Raw genomic sequence first — 14,783 nt, forward strand, 5'->3', positions numbered from 1 at the left:
AAAAGTCATTTCTATCTAATGTTTAGGCAAGATAAGCTAGAGATCTTTGTGGTAGCTCCTGGCTAGAAGTTTAAGAACAAGCAGATGCTTCTGAAAGATTATAGCAAGTTAGAGGCTTAGCAGGTGGTCCTAATGTATTTTAAATTCTTAAAAGCATGTCCATGGCTAGATGTTGGCCTATAATAGTGATTTGAACATCAAGTGTTGTATTCTTTTGCAAGATAGTTTTCACAGCTATTGAATGATAGAAATGTCAACTAGATCCTTCTTACAATATTAGGTATGATTCTGGGTATCAAATGTTAGTGGAACCCAGAGAGAACCTCGGAAAAAGCACAGAGAGACCAAAAGCTCTGATCAAAAGATTTGAAAATAAGAGGAGGTGGATATAAATGCCTTGGAATTATTTAGCTCTGGGAAAACAAAGGTTGTTCTGAACTGATAGTTACCAGTGTTTGTAAGTCTTCAGATGCAGAATGCATGATGGGTGTGAAAAGAAAGTGTGAATGTCAATATTGAGGAGCTTGTTGGCTGAGGATTGGTTTTTCCAATGTGAACAATTTATAAAAAGCTATGACCTGATAGCAAAAGAAGAAAGACTCCTAAAGCCTTCTTCTCACTATTTGAAATTTTCTCTCCATGAATATTATGTTTTTAAAAATTCTATAAATTAATTGCTTACTGAGTACTCATATATTTACCCTGGTTTTCCTAGAATAATCTCAACTTATGTCTTTTGTCTTGTATGATTATGAATCACTTCCCCTTTCAATATTCAAGTATCCCTTTTGCAAAACAAGATACATGATTACCCTAGTAAGAGCTAGTAAAGTTCGATTTTTGGAAATATACAGGGGGTGTCAAAAATATATACACACACATTTTAAGAGATGTTATCTATGTATTACCTTTCAAAGTTGAATTAAATTACGGTAGCCATGTGTAGTATTACATTCACTAAACTGTGCTTCCACCCTTTTTTTTTACTGTCCTGCCTGTCGCATGGTGAGGCTAGCATTCATTTGATTAATGCCATCTTTTGAGTGAACATCATACTTAAAATGTGTATACATTTTTTGGTACCCCTGTATATGGATTCCACAAGCTAAACTCTTTGTTCTTTGTTTCAATAGCTTTAGGAGATACAATTCGTTTTTGATTACATGGTTGCATTGTGGTGGTAAAGAAGTCTGGGCATTAAGTGTACCCACCACCCTCACCTATGCACATTAAACCCTTTTAAAAATTAGCTCAAGCCGGGCTCGGTGGTTCAGCCTGTAATCCCGTGCCTTTGGGAGGCTGAAGTGAGGGGATTGCCTGAGCCCGCGGGTTCGAGATCCGCCTGGGCAGCGAGACCTCATCTCTACAATAAATCAAAAAATCAGCCAGGCGTGGTAGCGCATGCCTGTAATTCCGGCTACTCGGAAGGCTGAGGTGGAAGGATCGCTGGAGCCCAGCAGGCGAGGCCGTGGTCGCCGGGAGCGGCCACTGCACTCCAGTCTGGGCAACTGAGTTAGACTCTAACTCAAAAAAAAAAAAAATTAGCTCAAAAGACTCTATTATTGGGAAAATGGGCCTAGAGAGATGAACTTTCAGTCTGCAAATGTATGATTCTGTGACACTATTGATATTACCCCAAATAACAACTATTTATACCATGAGAGTGATAGGGACAGTAACTCCTCCTAGGTCTCTTCAGTCTCATTTGGAACAGGCAAGAATAACAACAAAGTTTATACTCATAGCCATGAATCTAAAAAGGAGCAAAAGCATCATTCTACCATCTGAGCTGGGAACTTTACGGTTTTTGGACACTCAGGAATCCAGGTTCCTACCCATCATCATAATCTGGGAATGCATGATTGTGAAAAGAGAATCAACCTGATATCTCTAAATTAACATTGTCATCTCATTAATTCAGCAAATACTTATTGAGCACCTACTTGTGCCAGGCACTTTTCTAAGTACTGGGGAAACAGGAGTAAATAAAAGAGTGAATAATCTCATCCTCTTGGTACTTACAGTTTCAGAGGTAGACAGACAATAAACCCAACAAATGAATAGATAAATCACATGTAGGTAGTGCTAATATATTGTAAAATAATTTGACAGAATGTGGGCCCAAAACAATAGAATCCAGATCACCAGAAAGAGAAGAGTGGAAGAGCACATTCGCCAACACTACCTTGGTTTGAAGGCAGCATCCTCGCTGCCCTGGGGGCTGCAAAATGCGTACCCAATACACTAGCACCACCCTCTTACTATAAATAACGTGAATAAATGGCCATGACAAAACCAAGTGACTATCAATGCTTCCCACCATGCTGGGGAGTCAGGCTCCCCAAATGCAATAGTAATCACTGGGGTCGTTTCCTGAGCTCTCAGTGGAAACATCCCTTGCAACAAGCCCAGGGATTCTGTGTTCTCAGAAATAAAGCAAGGCAAAAGAGATATGAGCTTTGTCTCTGAGAAATCATTGGTTTGGGGATTTGGGTTTATTATTTTCTTCTCCATTTTCATGTCCAGATTTAATCCTCAAGCTTCTCTTCATTTCATTCTTGGGAGCATTGGTCAGAAGGGGCAGAATCAGTTAGAGGAGGGCTTGGGGGGTTTATTGTTTTGTTTTGTTTTTAATTGTGGAAGAATTTTGAAAGGAAGAATGGTCAAAATTAAATTTTTAAGCATTATGCCATGACTGTGATCATAAAATATTTTCCACAAATAAGATACAAAATGACATAGAGTTGCTATTTGTGCCCCAAACAAAATAGGAGCAGTTAATTTAGATTTTACAAGACAGTTATAGGTGCACAGATGGGTGCTTCATGAGTACTTATTGTACTAAATGAAACAACCAGTGTTCAGCAAACACGTGTTGTAGATGGAGGGCCTCACCAGTGCTTTGCTCTGGATACATTCCAAGAGTTGTTGCCACTAAAGGTTTAAATATATAAAGATGGTACAATAGATTCTATTTTCATGGAAGTAAACTGGACTTTAATTAATACACCAGAAGCTGAGTCACTTTGTTTTTTCAGGCACCTAGAGAGGAAGTGCCATCTCTCCTTAGTTATGACACACAGCCAGTTAGCTCATATATCTTTTTTTTTTCTTTTTAAGAGTGTAGAAAAGAAACAGAATCGAGAGGTAAAACTGCAGAAACCTCAGAGACCTTCCCTATAAGGAAGAAGAAAGCCTGGGAAGTTACCTACATTGTCTGATATTACAGAATCTAGGGGAATCCAACTTTCTCTTTTCTACTCATATTTGAAGAGGGGAGATCTCATCTCAACACAAGAATTCTTCCAAGTTTCCCTAGACAGGCTCCCTCATTCTCCACAGGGCCTATTTCAAACTTTCCTACTTGTCTCAATGTCTTCAAACCCACCAACACCTTCGCCACATGCTTGGGGAGGACTTAACACCCTACCTTACAGACCTCATGAGGAGCATTCGAGAGAAATGGCCCCCACTGTGGCACCACCAGAATACACTTCAAATGCACCTGCACCATCTTTGCTGGGTGTTTGCTGCACAATGGAAGAGGGGTCCTTCCTCCAGTCTCAGGCAAAGCACTCCAACCCATGCTCTAGCTCCCGTTTCCTCCCACATCTTCAGAAATGTGTTCCTTTGGTCACCCATTCTCTCCTGTATATTTCACTCACACAGGAATGTTCTCAAATCTCCCCCATCTTTAAAAAGAAGTTGAAACAAAACCCCTCCGTTGCATATTTTCCTCTAAGGAGGGAACTTCATTCCTTTAGAACCAGGATTTTAGGAAATCCTGTCTCCTCTTCCTCATCCCATTTCCTCCTTACCTGCCATCTAGCTCTCCCAGTTCACAGAAAATCCACTCACTGCGGCTCTGATCCCTTCATGGTTGCTCATCCTGTAAACACACTTCAGTCCTTGCCCTCTTTGGCCTCTCTATGGCCTTTGATGCTCTTGTCTCATCCTACTTCTTGAGTCCACAACACCACACCACTCTTTCCTGGGTTTCCTCTTACTTCTGTGGCTGCTCCTTCTAAGTCTTCCTCTTGGCTCTGTTTCCCCCATAAATGTGGGGGTTCCCTAGGGAACCATTCTGATTCACCCTTGATCTTCTTTTTTGCTGTTCCCAAAGTGACTGTTTTAGAAAAATCGAATCATCTTGTTCTTCTCAAGGTCCTTCAGAAGAAATTTTACCTCCTAGGTAGAAATTTTACCTCCTAGGTAGGACTTCTCAAACCAAGCTCCTGCAAGCCTCATTTCATACCCTTGTCCCCCAAACTCTCAAAGTTCTGGCTATAGTCATCAGTTAACTGAACAAATCACATTCTTCCTGGTTTATATGTCTTAGAAAATGCTATTACCTTTTCTTAGAACACACATTTTTCCTTATCTCTACCTATCACATTCTAAGATTTTCTCCCAAAGCTCAAAACATATTTATATCACAGAACTTGTCAGTTTGTATTGTATTTCTGTTTGCATGTCTGTTTGAGTTCCTCAAGATGGACACTCCATTTATTTATTCTGTTAAGCTCTGTATAGTCTTTACCTAACACAGTACCTGCATAAGTAATAAATGTGTTTGTTGAATGAATAAGTGAATGAATGGAAGCTCTCATTTATTTTGCTTCTAAGACCAGCATGTAAACTAAGTTCAGTTCACATACACTTAAAAAAAAAAATCAAACCTGAGTACAATGTTTCTAAAACAACTGCACATAACTCCACAAAATAAATGATACTGACTTTCAATCTTCAAAATAAAATATGGGTCCTGTAGGTAGAAATGTGTTTGTTCTGACCTTTCTGGTTGTCATGGAAATGAATTACAGCCTTGGGCAAAAGGGCATCCCTCAGTCAAGGGGATGTGGTGTGATCTGGTGGGTAGAGAGGGCGGCAAGGAGGCAGCATTCTATTTATAGCTGGTGTTGACTCCTCCAAACCACTAAGGTGACAAGCAGTAAAGACAAGCCCCTCCTCTCCTCTCTTACAGTTCATACCTGACATAAGGCTAGCAGAGAGATTTGCTCTTCTATTTTCAAATCAAATTGTTTCTAGGTTAGCAAAGCATCTGCTGAGAGATAGACACCAGAGAGAGCTTTACTCAATTTTATTCCCATGGAAGTTTTTTGTTTGGTTGCTGTATCTGTGTAGTTCTTAAGGGTTCACAATGGGTTTGCACTTTTTCTCTCACAGAATATCAGTATCTTTAAGAGCAGTACCCGTGTCTTTTTCTCTCTTCGCTGTGCTAGCTATCTTCAGAGTGCTAGCCAACAGAACTTAATAATTGCTTATGAATATAATTACCAATAATAGACTTAGGTAGTTTATCTTGAATAAAAGCATAAAATAATCATAAAGCTCTCCAAGACTGTGACATGTAAGTTTCTCTACAGAATCTTAGAAAATGTGAGAAAACCCCTAACAGAAGGGATGTCATTTCATGGCACAAGCTCTTTGGGCACAAATGACAGGATTTTCTAAATGATTTCCAGGGTAAGAAGTAGTATGTTTAAAAAGTGTGGTATAATCTGCTGCAATAAAAGGTTATTGCAGTGATGAGCGGCCTTTTGGAAACACAAGTGCTTTATTAAGCAATGTATCAGGAAAAAAAGTGATGGTCCTCAAGTAGTTGAATCCGAACACCTTCAAGTTCTGGTTATGTGTAGCCTACCAGTCCCTCTCAGACACTGGGTTCATTATTAAAATGACATGAGCATTTGCTAGAAGGATCTTTGGTTCAAGACTTCTAGATCTGTGAAACTTCTTTGTCGTAGCTAGTCTCCAAGATGATGCCAATGGTCTTGCCTTCCAGTATCCCATGTCCTTATACAGTCCCTTCCACAATGGACAGTGCTGACAAGCATAACCAACAGCACATTATAGAAATGATGGTGTGTGACTTTCCTGGTTGGGTCATAAAAGACATGGTGACTTCTGCTTTGCTCTCTCTTGGATCACTTGCTTAGGAGTCAACTAGCTACTCTGTAGAAAGCATAGGACTTTTATAGTGACCCTGTGGAAAGGTTCGTGTGGCCAGGAATTGAGGCCTCTAGCCTACAGTCATCATCAGCTTACTAACGAAATGAGTAAGTCATCTTGGAAATGGATTCTCCAGCCCATCAAGCCCTCAGATAACTAGAGGCTTGACCAACATCTGTTGTACAAGCCTGTGAGAGAACCTCAGCCAGAATCAATCAGTTAAGCTGCTTCTAAATTCCTGATCCACAGAAACTGTGAGAAAAATAAGCATGTATTATTCCTTTAAGCTGCTCAGTTTTCTTACACGGCAACTGATAAAACTTGAACCCGAATTGGGATAAATTGATTTTAAAGCACTTTGATGGATCCTATGGTACCCCACCTAGATTGCTTCTTCAGGACTGACATAGTCACTCCTAGCTGCTGAAAATATTGTCTGTTCACAGCAAAAAGCTATATCCCTCCCTAGAAATTGCCCTCAGCTGAAGGTATGACTCTTTCAAGATTATGAATCCCCCTACCTGAGACAGACAGGGGCCAATGATGACTGAAGTGAGGATGAAGAGGTCTAGCCCTATTCAGTTTGCCTTTCTCCCCAATCTGCTTCCCTCAATTCCCTAAGGATGTCTTTTGTGAGAGCCTTCCAAAATAAACCTGCATGCAACTCTCTGTCTCAGAGTAAGGTTTCCAGGGCACCCAACCTAAGACAAGCTTCCATACAATGATTTTAATCTTCAACACTGCAAAAAAAATGAGACCAAGAAAAGTCTATGCCAATAGACAGAAAAACTGTAATAATAATAATAATAATAATAATAAGCTTTGATTGATGTGATAGTGACTGTGAAGAGATACAGAACATGTCAGGAAAGCAGGAAGTGACTGGGAGCTCAGTGTTCACTTCGTCCATGGATGGGGGCGTTACAAACAATAGGGTGTTTGGAGTAGATACACTTGATATACCTACTCTTTCCAAAGGGAGGTGAGCCATAGGGAAACATAGTGAGCTCACAAAGTGAGCTTGGCCACTTCATTGTTGCAATCTTTACTGATATGGTTGCCATACAGTGTTTGTGGTGATTGCTGCGGTTTGATTATTTATTATTTATAAAAACTCTAATATACCCTTAAATACTTAAAGCCTCTTTAAGCAAGAAATTGGTGAGGGTGGGGAGTTGGGAAGAAAAAGAAAAAACAGGAAATTGCACATTGGGGTGCCTCACACTTGTAATCCCAGCACTTTGGGAAGCTGAGGCTGGAGGGTTGCATGAGCCCAGTTTGAGATCAGCCTGGGCAACACAGCGAGAATGCTTCTCTACAAAAAATCAAAATATTAGCTGGGTAAAGATCTTGATTCCTGAGTATCTGTAAAACCACAAAGTTTTCAGCTCAGATGGTAGAATGATACTTTTGCTCCCTTTAGACTCATGGCTAAGGCTATGAGCTTTGTTATTATTCTTGCCTGTTCCAAGTGAGGCTGAAGAGACTTAAGAGGAATTGTGTCCCTGTCACTGTCATGGGATACATAGTTGTTATTTTGGGTAATGTCAATAGTGTCACAGAATCATACATTTGCAGACTTAAAACTCATCTGTCTAGACCAGTTTTCCCAGTCTTTTAGGCTAATTTTTAAAAAGAGTTTAATGTATAGAGGTGGTGCTGGAGAGATGCTGCGAGAGAAGTGAGTAGGAATTAGTATTGTGTAGATTAAGAGGTGGAGGGCTTCCTGATGTGGACATCCAGAGTTTACACTTACTAAGATCTGCTCCATCCTTCTGTATACGACTGAATCCTTCCCCTCTTCAAACTGCTTCTCTTATGTTTACCTGATGCCCACTTCACACTGCTCTCCACTCTAAGAGGGAAGGCTGACCTGTAAAAATTGCAACATGGGTCCCATGCCCTCCAGCTCCAGGGCACCCAACCTAAGACAAGCTTCCATACAATGATTTTAATCTTCAACACAGCAAAAAAAAATGAGGCCAAGATTCAGCCTGTAGGGAGCACAGACAGGAGAACTGGGTAGGTGTGGGAGGGAGAGGCTGGGATATCCACTCCCCCTGATTCTCTCTTGCAAGATGGCCCCACACTGACTGTGTTCCTGCATTGCAGAGGATAAGGTTGGTTCCTGCCAGTAGCCCCTTCTGCCCCACTCTACATCAGCCCCCTCTTTGGCCCCTCTTGGCTTAGGGATGCTAACTATCCCCAGTTGTTACTTGCTCTAGAATACTGTACTCTGCCTTAGGGTTCCCCTTCCGATGTCCTGACAGAATGATTTTCCTTTCTACTTGCATAATTAGGAAACTAAATTCTGGAGCCATTTTACAGAAACAAGCTAAGCATTCACTTGCAAATTGCTTCACCAACATCAGCTAAGAAATCCCCAGGATCTGGCATTCCAAGATCTAAAACATTAACTTTGAATTGAATGAAGGAGGAAGTGCTCCCACCTCATTCCAGTCTTTACATCCTGTGCTGTTTCCTTGAGGAAAGTGACAAGGCAGGAGACATGGGGAGAGAAGGATGGCAGCAGGTAGTAGCAGGTCCAGGCTGATGGAAGACTGAGCACCAGAGCAGAGAGCAAAGCCAGGAAAAGAATTTTAAGTAAACTTGGTTTCCTGGGAAGACATGGGACAGAAGGACAGTGCAGTGATCAGCCATTTTTACCTTTCCCTACTGCCCCTGGGTCAGATGTTCTAGTCATGGCCACCATTGACTGAGCGCCTCCCATGTCCAGGCATGGGCTCATTTCATCCTCACAATAATCATGGCAGGACAGAGAAAGGTGGTATAGAGAGACAAGCTGAGCAGCTTGCCCAAGGACTCAGGGCTCAGAAATGACAGAGTTGGGATTCCAATCCTGGGACTTAATCACTTATGTAACCTCTGTTTTCCAGAACAGATTTGGCTTGGCCCTAAGAATGCACATCAAGTCCAGAGTGTACACAACTGTACACATTAATGTATACCCAGGCCAGAAGAGATCACACTACCTTCTCTTATCTCTTAGAGATCACTGAAGCAGACCCAAATACATGGTTAATCCACAGCAACCCACTCTGATTCAGCCAAAAATTATAGCAGGCCAGGTCACCAGCAGGCCAATCCATCCTGGATCAGGGAGCCCAAATTCATCTCTGCCCTCCTTCCACCTTGCCCTTCCTGTCCAGTTGTGGATCCTCACCTCCGCAGAGCCAGCTCCACACCACAGCAAGCTCTGGGAAGCAGGGGAGTGGGCAAGGTATTTATCTTCATGGCTTCCCCGCTGTGTGTGGGATTGTGCCGGGGGAGAAAGATGGAGAGAAGGCCTTTGCATGCAATAAACAACCCAGGTCAATTTACACCCCCAGCTCCTGAGCCTTCATCTTTTCTTGATGCTTTGCGTATTTATAACCAAGATTTCTATTGCTCTGGTACAAACAAGATTGCAATCAGGCTGCCAAAGGATTTTCTTTAAACTGTCAGTCTTTGTGGAGGAAAAGCCAGCCCTTGACATTGCATACACTTTATACAAACAAGCTCCCCCTTATTCTCCTGAGCTGGGAGACAGTAGGCAAGCTTAGTCCTAAGAAGAGAGAGGACTTGTTTCCTTTACGTGGCCCCTCCCCAGGTTTTCTTGTTTGGTCAGAGAAGCCTCAACGCCTCTTAAATGCCTCCTGGGTGCCAGCCTGCTTGTGCTGCTCCTGCAGATGCCAATTTCAGCTGCCACATTTAATTTTCGTGTTCTGAGGGCCTCTTGTGCTTTTTCTGATTCTCTTAAGCGAATAAAAATAACTAAGGAGCATGGAGCACATGACCTGATCCCAGTGCTCAATCTTTTGCCACAGACAAGCTTGCCCATGTCCAGATTCATTTGTTTTCAAGAAAAGATGAAGCACAAAGGGAAAACCTCTTATATCTCTGCTTCCTAGATCCTTGGGGCCAAATAAGGCAGTGAGTTAGGACAGAAACAGTTAGTTTAGTTATCAAGAGACCAGGCATGTGGACCAGTATGAAAAGGACCAATGGAAAGAAAAAAAAAATCTGACTAACATGGATCGATTCCTTACTGAAATTGTTGGTTCAGATTCCAGGGTCTCACCAGCACATGTTGGTGACATGGACTAGAGAGCTGACATAAGGGGACAGTGCTGCCGTGTTGTCCCCAATGGAAGAGGCATCAGGGATTTTGAACAGGGGACGGAAAAATTCTGAGCTCCAGGGTGTCTCTCTTGCAGCTAAAAGAATGCTGCTTAAAATAGGAGAAGCCTTGAGAATATCTATTTTACCCTCAGAAAGACCCCAAAGGAAACCCTCATGGGTTTCATACTGGCCCCTACTCTAGGATTAAGACTGTGCCAAGCTCAGTCATGTGCATTGTGATCCTTTAGGAACTGTTCTGGGGAGAGGCAGAGTCAAAGAGTACATTTCTGCTGCTATTCTTGTTCTTTTACCCAACCAACCCTCAGTCGCCAGTGTTTCTCAAACCATAGTTTAGCTGTGAATACCCGAGATTTTCTTCCTGTGCTGACCGCAGTAGCGCTGGTGGTCATGCCACTTTCTGGCATAGCCAGGCATCAGGCCAGCCACCTCAGAGCTTCAGAGAGGAGGGGAGAGGAAGGATGCCTTCCCTTCAGGCTTAGAAAGGGCAGTGGGTATCAACTGACTGAACACTCAGAGTGGAATCAAACTGAACAAACTATAGGGAGTAATTTTGGGACAAGGGTAGGGGAACATAAGCCTCAATCCAAACCAGTGTTTGCAAAGGCCCCCATTTTGTGTAGGTGCTGTAGTCAAATCTTGCTTTTCTCTATGAATGGACTCATTTGTGGAAAAGTCTGAAAGAAAGAAAAAGAGAGAGAGAGAGAGAGAGAAAATAGAGGGAGGGAGGGAGGAAGAAAAGGAAAGAGAAAAGGGAAACGGGGAAGGAGGGAGAAAGAAGGAAAGGCAAGAAGAAAAGGAGGGAAGGAGGAAAAAGCAGACAGACAAAATGAGTCTTCCCAATGCTAGCTATTGAATATACCCTACAATTTCAGAGCTTTAGTCTCCCCCAAGGATTCTTCTGTAGTTGTTACCAACATTTTGGTCCCCCGTATCGTCTTTATAAAATGCCAAGATGGCAGTTATCAAATTCTTTGGTCCTCTTAGAGACTTGCAATATGACGGAAATAAATTCAATTTTAGTCTCTGCGTAGTATTTAGTAAACATGTGTTCAGGCTTGTGCTGAGAATTCACAAGAATCTTCTACTCTTTTTTAGGAACTAGCATATGTGAAATATTAGAAATGATTTTAAGTCTATATAATAGTAACAGTGGTAGATACAGTATAAGAAAAGAGGGAATTTAAAGTTAGCAAAAGAGAATTGTTAAGTGGGGCTTGAGAGAAGGGAACTGGAGCAGAGAATTGCATGAAATATAGGGTAAGGCTGAAGATTTTTTTTTTAATCTAGATACAGTTACTTTATTTACAAATATTTAGGTTAATAGCATTTTGTTACATCAAATGAAGAATACAGCAGTCTGAATAAATCCTTCTGTCACAAAAACAATAAGACTCACTATAACTAACTTTGGGAATCAGGGTATTGCACCTACGCAAGCGGCAGTCTTTAGATTGTGATTGCTACCTTATATCCCAATTGATGGTTTGTTTGTTTTGTTTTGTGAATATACACACACACCAGCAGGTCATGGTCCCTGGGTGAATTCCTTGTGATAAAACAGTGTAAGCAAAATAGATCACTGTAAGTCTTTAACATATACCAATCTACTCCAGAAATATTATTTTTTTTAAAAAAATTAAACAAAGACAAAAATAAACATGAGTGCACAAATTAGCCAGATTCTATTTTCTGCACATTCCAGTTTTGGCTTTTATTTAACATTGCCTATACAATACTTTAGTACGATCCACATGTTTACAACCCAGAAAGATGAATTTTTACATTAGTGTCTGTAAAGAGGGATTTAAAATGTGTATTTTAAACACAACAGTTGAGCTGAGTGCATTTTATGTAAGATGCTGAGGCTTACCCACTCTACTTCAAATAACTTCTCAATTCCCAGCCACTGAACCATAAATTCAGTTAAAAATCAATCAACAGAAGTAAAGAACTTAGTAAAATGTATGTTTGTTGTCTAAAGAAGTAGGATTGTTGTTCTTGCTATACAGTAGTATTTCAGTGGCCAAACCACCTACTGCAAAGTAATAACTTATTTTGTATCAGCACAAGCACTGAAATACCTTTAGAAACACTTTCCCTTTTACAAAACAACTTATGCCAACATGACATAAAATAGCCCTCATACTATGAACACAGGGATAGTCTTAAATCATTTCACGTAGTGTTAGAAATGCACAATTTAAAATCTCTTCCAACAGCAGACCTGTGGTTCTGGCTGTCCAGTTCAGAATCTGACCATTTCAAGAAGATAAGGTATAGAAACTTAAAATGTGCAATAATAAACCTAGGCTTTTTTTCTTTTTCTATACAGTAAGGCAAGAATGCAGCCTGTAATGCAAAACATTTACAAAAAAGAGTAAAGCAGGTTAACACATTGTCAATTGTACAAGAACAGTTAAGAAAATCAGCAGGTAAGCCACAGTGCAAAGATGGAACAGAATCTGCTAGTGTTAATCCTCTGACTCTAGCATAATGTCTTTCCAGCATAATGTCCCCAAACACTACCAGCACCAAGGGGTGGAGCCAGTACGACTTGTGAATTGCAGTTGTGTCTATTTCCTTGTGTGAAACGGAAGGGAGTAACATGGTCACATATAGGTCATACTGTGCAAACTAGTATTTTATACTGTTCCAATACCAGTAATCAATTAATTTTCTTCATTAAAATAATATACACAGAATGTATTGCTAGTTTGATTCCTTCAGATTTTATACGTATTTACTTTCTGTTAAAGAGAAAAGGATAAAATGATATTTAAAAAAGGATAAAGCTATTAATTAAGCACAAGAGAGAAGATAAATGGATACTTTCCCAGTGTAAGGCTAAGACAGAAGCAAACCTTGTCAAGAAAAATGCCATCCACACAACAGGGAATTTGCCCAACAGAAAGAAAAAAAACAAAAGCAGTAACAGAATCCCTTTTCTACCATCAGAAGTCATTTCACAGCAATAAACTTATTGGTTACAACAAACATACTTGAACAGTTAAAGATGGGAAGAAAGGCTTAAAATACCATCAAATTAAACTGTACAGTGAGACAAAGCCTTGCCAAAGAGGGGAGGGTAGAAATCATGAAGTCCAGCATCAGTGCTCAGTTTAAATTACATATTGGTGGCATACCTATCACGAGGACAAGGGGGGGACGTCTAGATTTACCATGCAGGAGAGATTTATTACTCTACTTGCCTTTGATAACCTGATTACATCTAGTTGTTTAACAGTTTAATACTGTGTTAAACTATTTTTACAACAGAAATTTGTCTTTTTAAAAAAATTAAACCCATTAAGATGTACGGAAGACAATGAGGCAGTCAAAAGTACTGCTTCCAACAGACAGATGTGAAAGGTCAACTGAGGGGCCACGGCAAAGAGGTCACGAGCAGCCACAGCCTTCTCTCTGGGGTTGGAGTTCACTGGTTAGTCAGCCTCCCTGAGGAGCTGAAGGTTGGTGTTGTAAACCAGACTCCGCAGCATTCAGATCCAGGATTCCATCCTGAATGTTCTGATAGATTTTCTTGGCAGCCTCAAGGAAGGCATCTTCTACATTCTTTCCTGTTTTTGCACTTACTTCAAGGAACAATACGCCGTTTTCTTCAGCAAACTGCTTGACTTCTTCATGTGTGACATCTCGCTGTGCCTCCAAATCTGCTTTATTTCCTATGAGAATTTTTACAGTACTTGGATTGGTGAGATTCCTTGCATCTGTCAACCAGCTGCTTGAGTGGTTATACGTTCCTCTTCTAGTGATATCATAGACCATAAGAGCTCCTGCAGTTCCTCTGTAGTAGCTTCATGTAAAACCCTAAACCGCTCCTGTCCTGCTGTATCCCAAATCTGCAGTTTGATTTTGGGGCCACTAACTTCAATTATTCTTGTACCAAATTCAACACCAATTGTGTGAAGACAATCAGCCATAATTTTTTTTTTCCCTGTAAATGGATGAACAAGCAAGATTTTCCTAATCCCATGTCCCCAATGATAATATATTTAAAGATGTAAGCGTAAGTTGTATGGTGCAGTTGCCATGGTGGCACGGGGTGCGGGGGACGGGGTGGGCATTGCTGGTGGCTGGGCAGTTCTCCAGGTGGGAGGGGGGCACCAGGATGAGCAAGAGAAATGTGGACACAGCGGGAGAGGGAGCTGAGGCGGTAGGCCGAGGCCCCGGCAGGTAGGTGGGCTGGCCAAGAGGTGCAGATGCGCTGGTGGCAGTAGAGGTGGCAGCGGCGACTGCTCCTACAACTCCCTCAGGATCTTCCTCGGCCTGGTCCAAGATGGTGGCGCTCCCTGCACAGGGTTTTCTGCCACCCTCGCAATGCATAAGGCTGAAGATTGTTAGTGAAGAGCATGCATCTTATTTCTTGGCACTTCCTTGCCTTCGAATCTTGTTTCTTCCTCACACACTCAAACTCGAACACATTATCACTTTGCAGTATCCTTTCTTCATTCCTTCCTTTACTGAAACCTCACTCATCCATCACAGCTTAGCTTAACCTCTGTCTTCTTCATGTAGACCTTCTCGGTATCACCAGCCCACATTGATTCCTTTTCCTGGAAGCTCTTCTTCACTTATTGTCAATATGCAGTTAAGTACTTAGTTGATTTCTATTTATTTCAAGGGTATGTTTGTCCCTCTTGGTAAAGGAT

The 14,783-nt window shown here is 41.3% G+C and overlaps 1 pseudogene; it reads right to left on the minus strand.

Moving 5' to 3' along the window:
- Positions 1 to 13,512: 13,512 nt before the first annotated feature.
- Positions 13,513 to 14,165, minus strand: LOC103272666 (annotated as a pseudogene).
- Positions 14,166 to 14,783: the final 618 nt, after the last annotated feature.

The sequence above is a fragment of the Carlito syrichta genome, unplaced genomic scaffold (genome assembly GCF_000164805.1).
Source record: "Carlito syrichta isolate Samal-C Ts95f unplaced genomic scaffold, Tarsius_syrichta-2.0.1 Scaffold313120, whole genome shotgun sequence".
NCBI classification, from domain to species: Eukaryota; Metazoa; Chordata; class Mammalia; order Primates; family Tarsiidae; genus Carlito; species Carlito syrichta.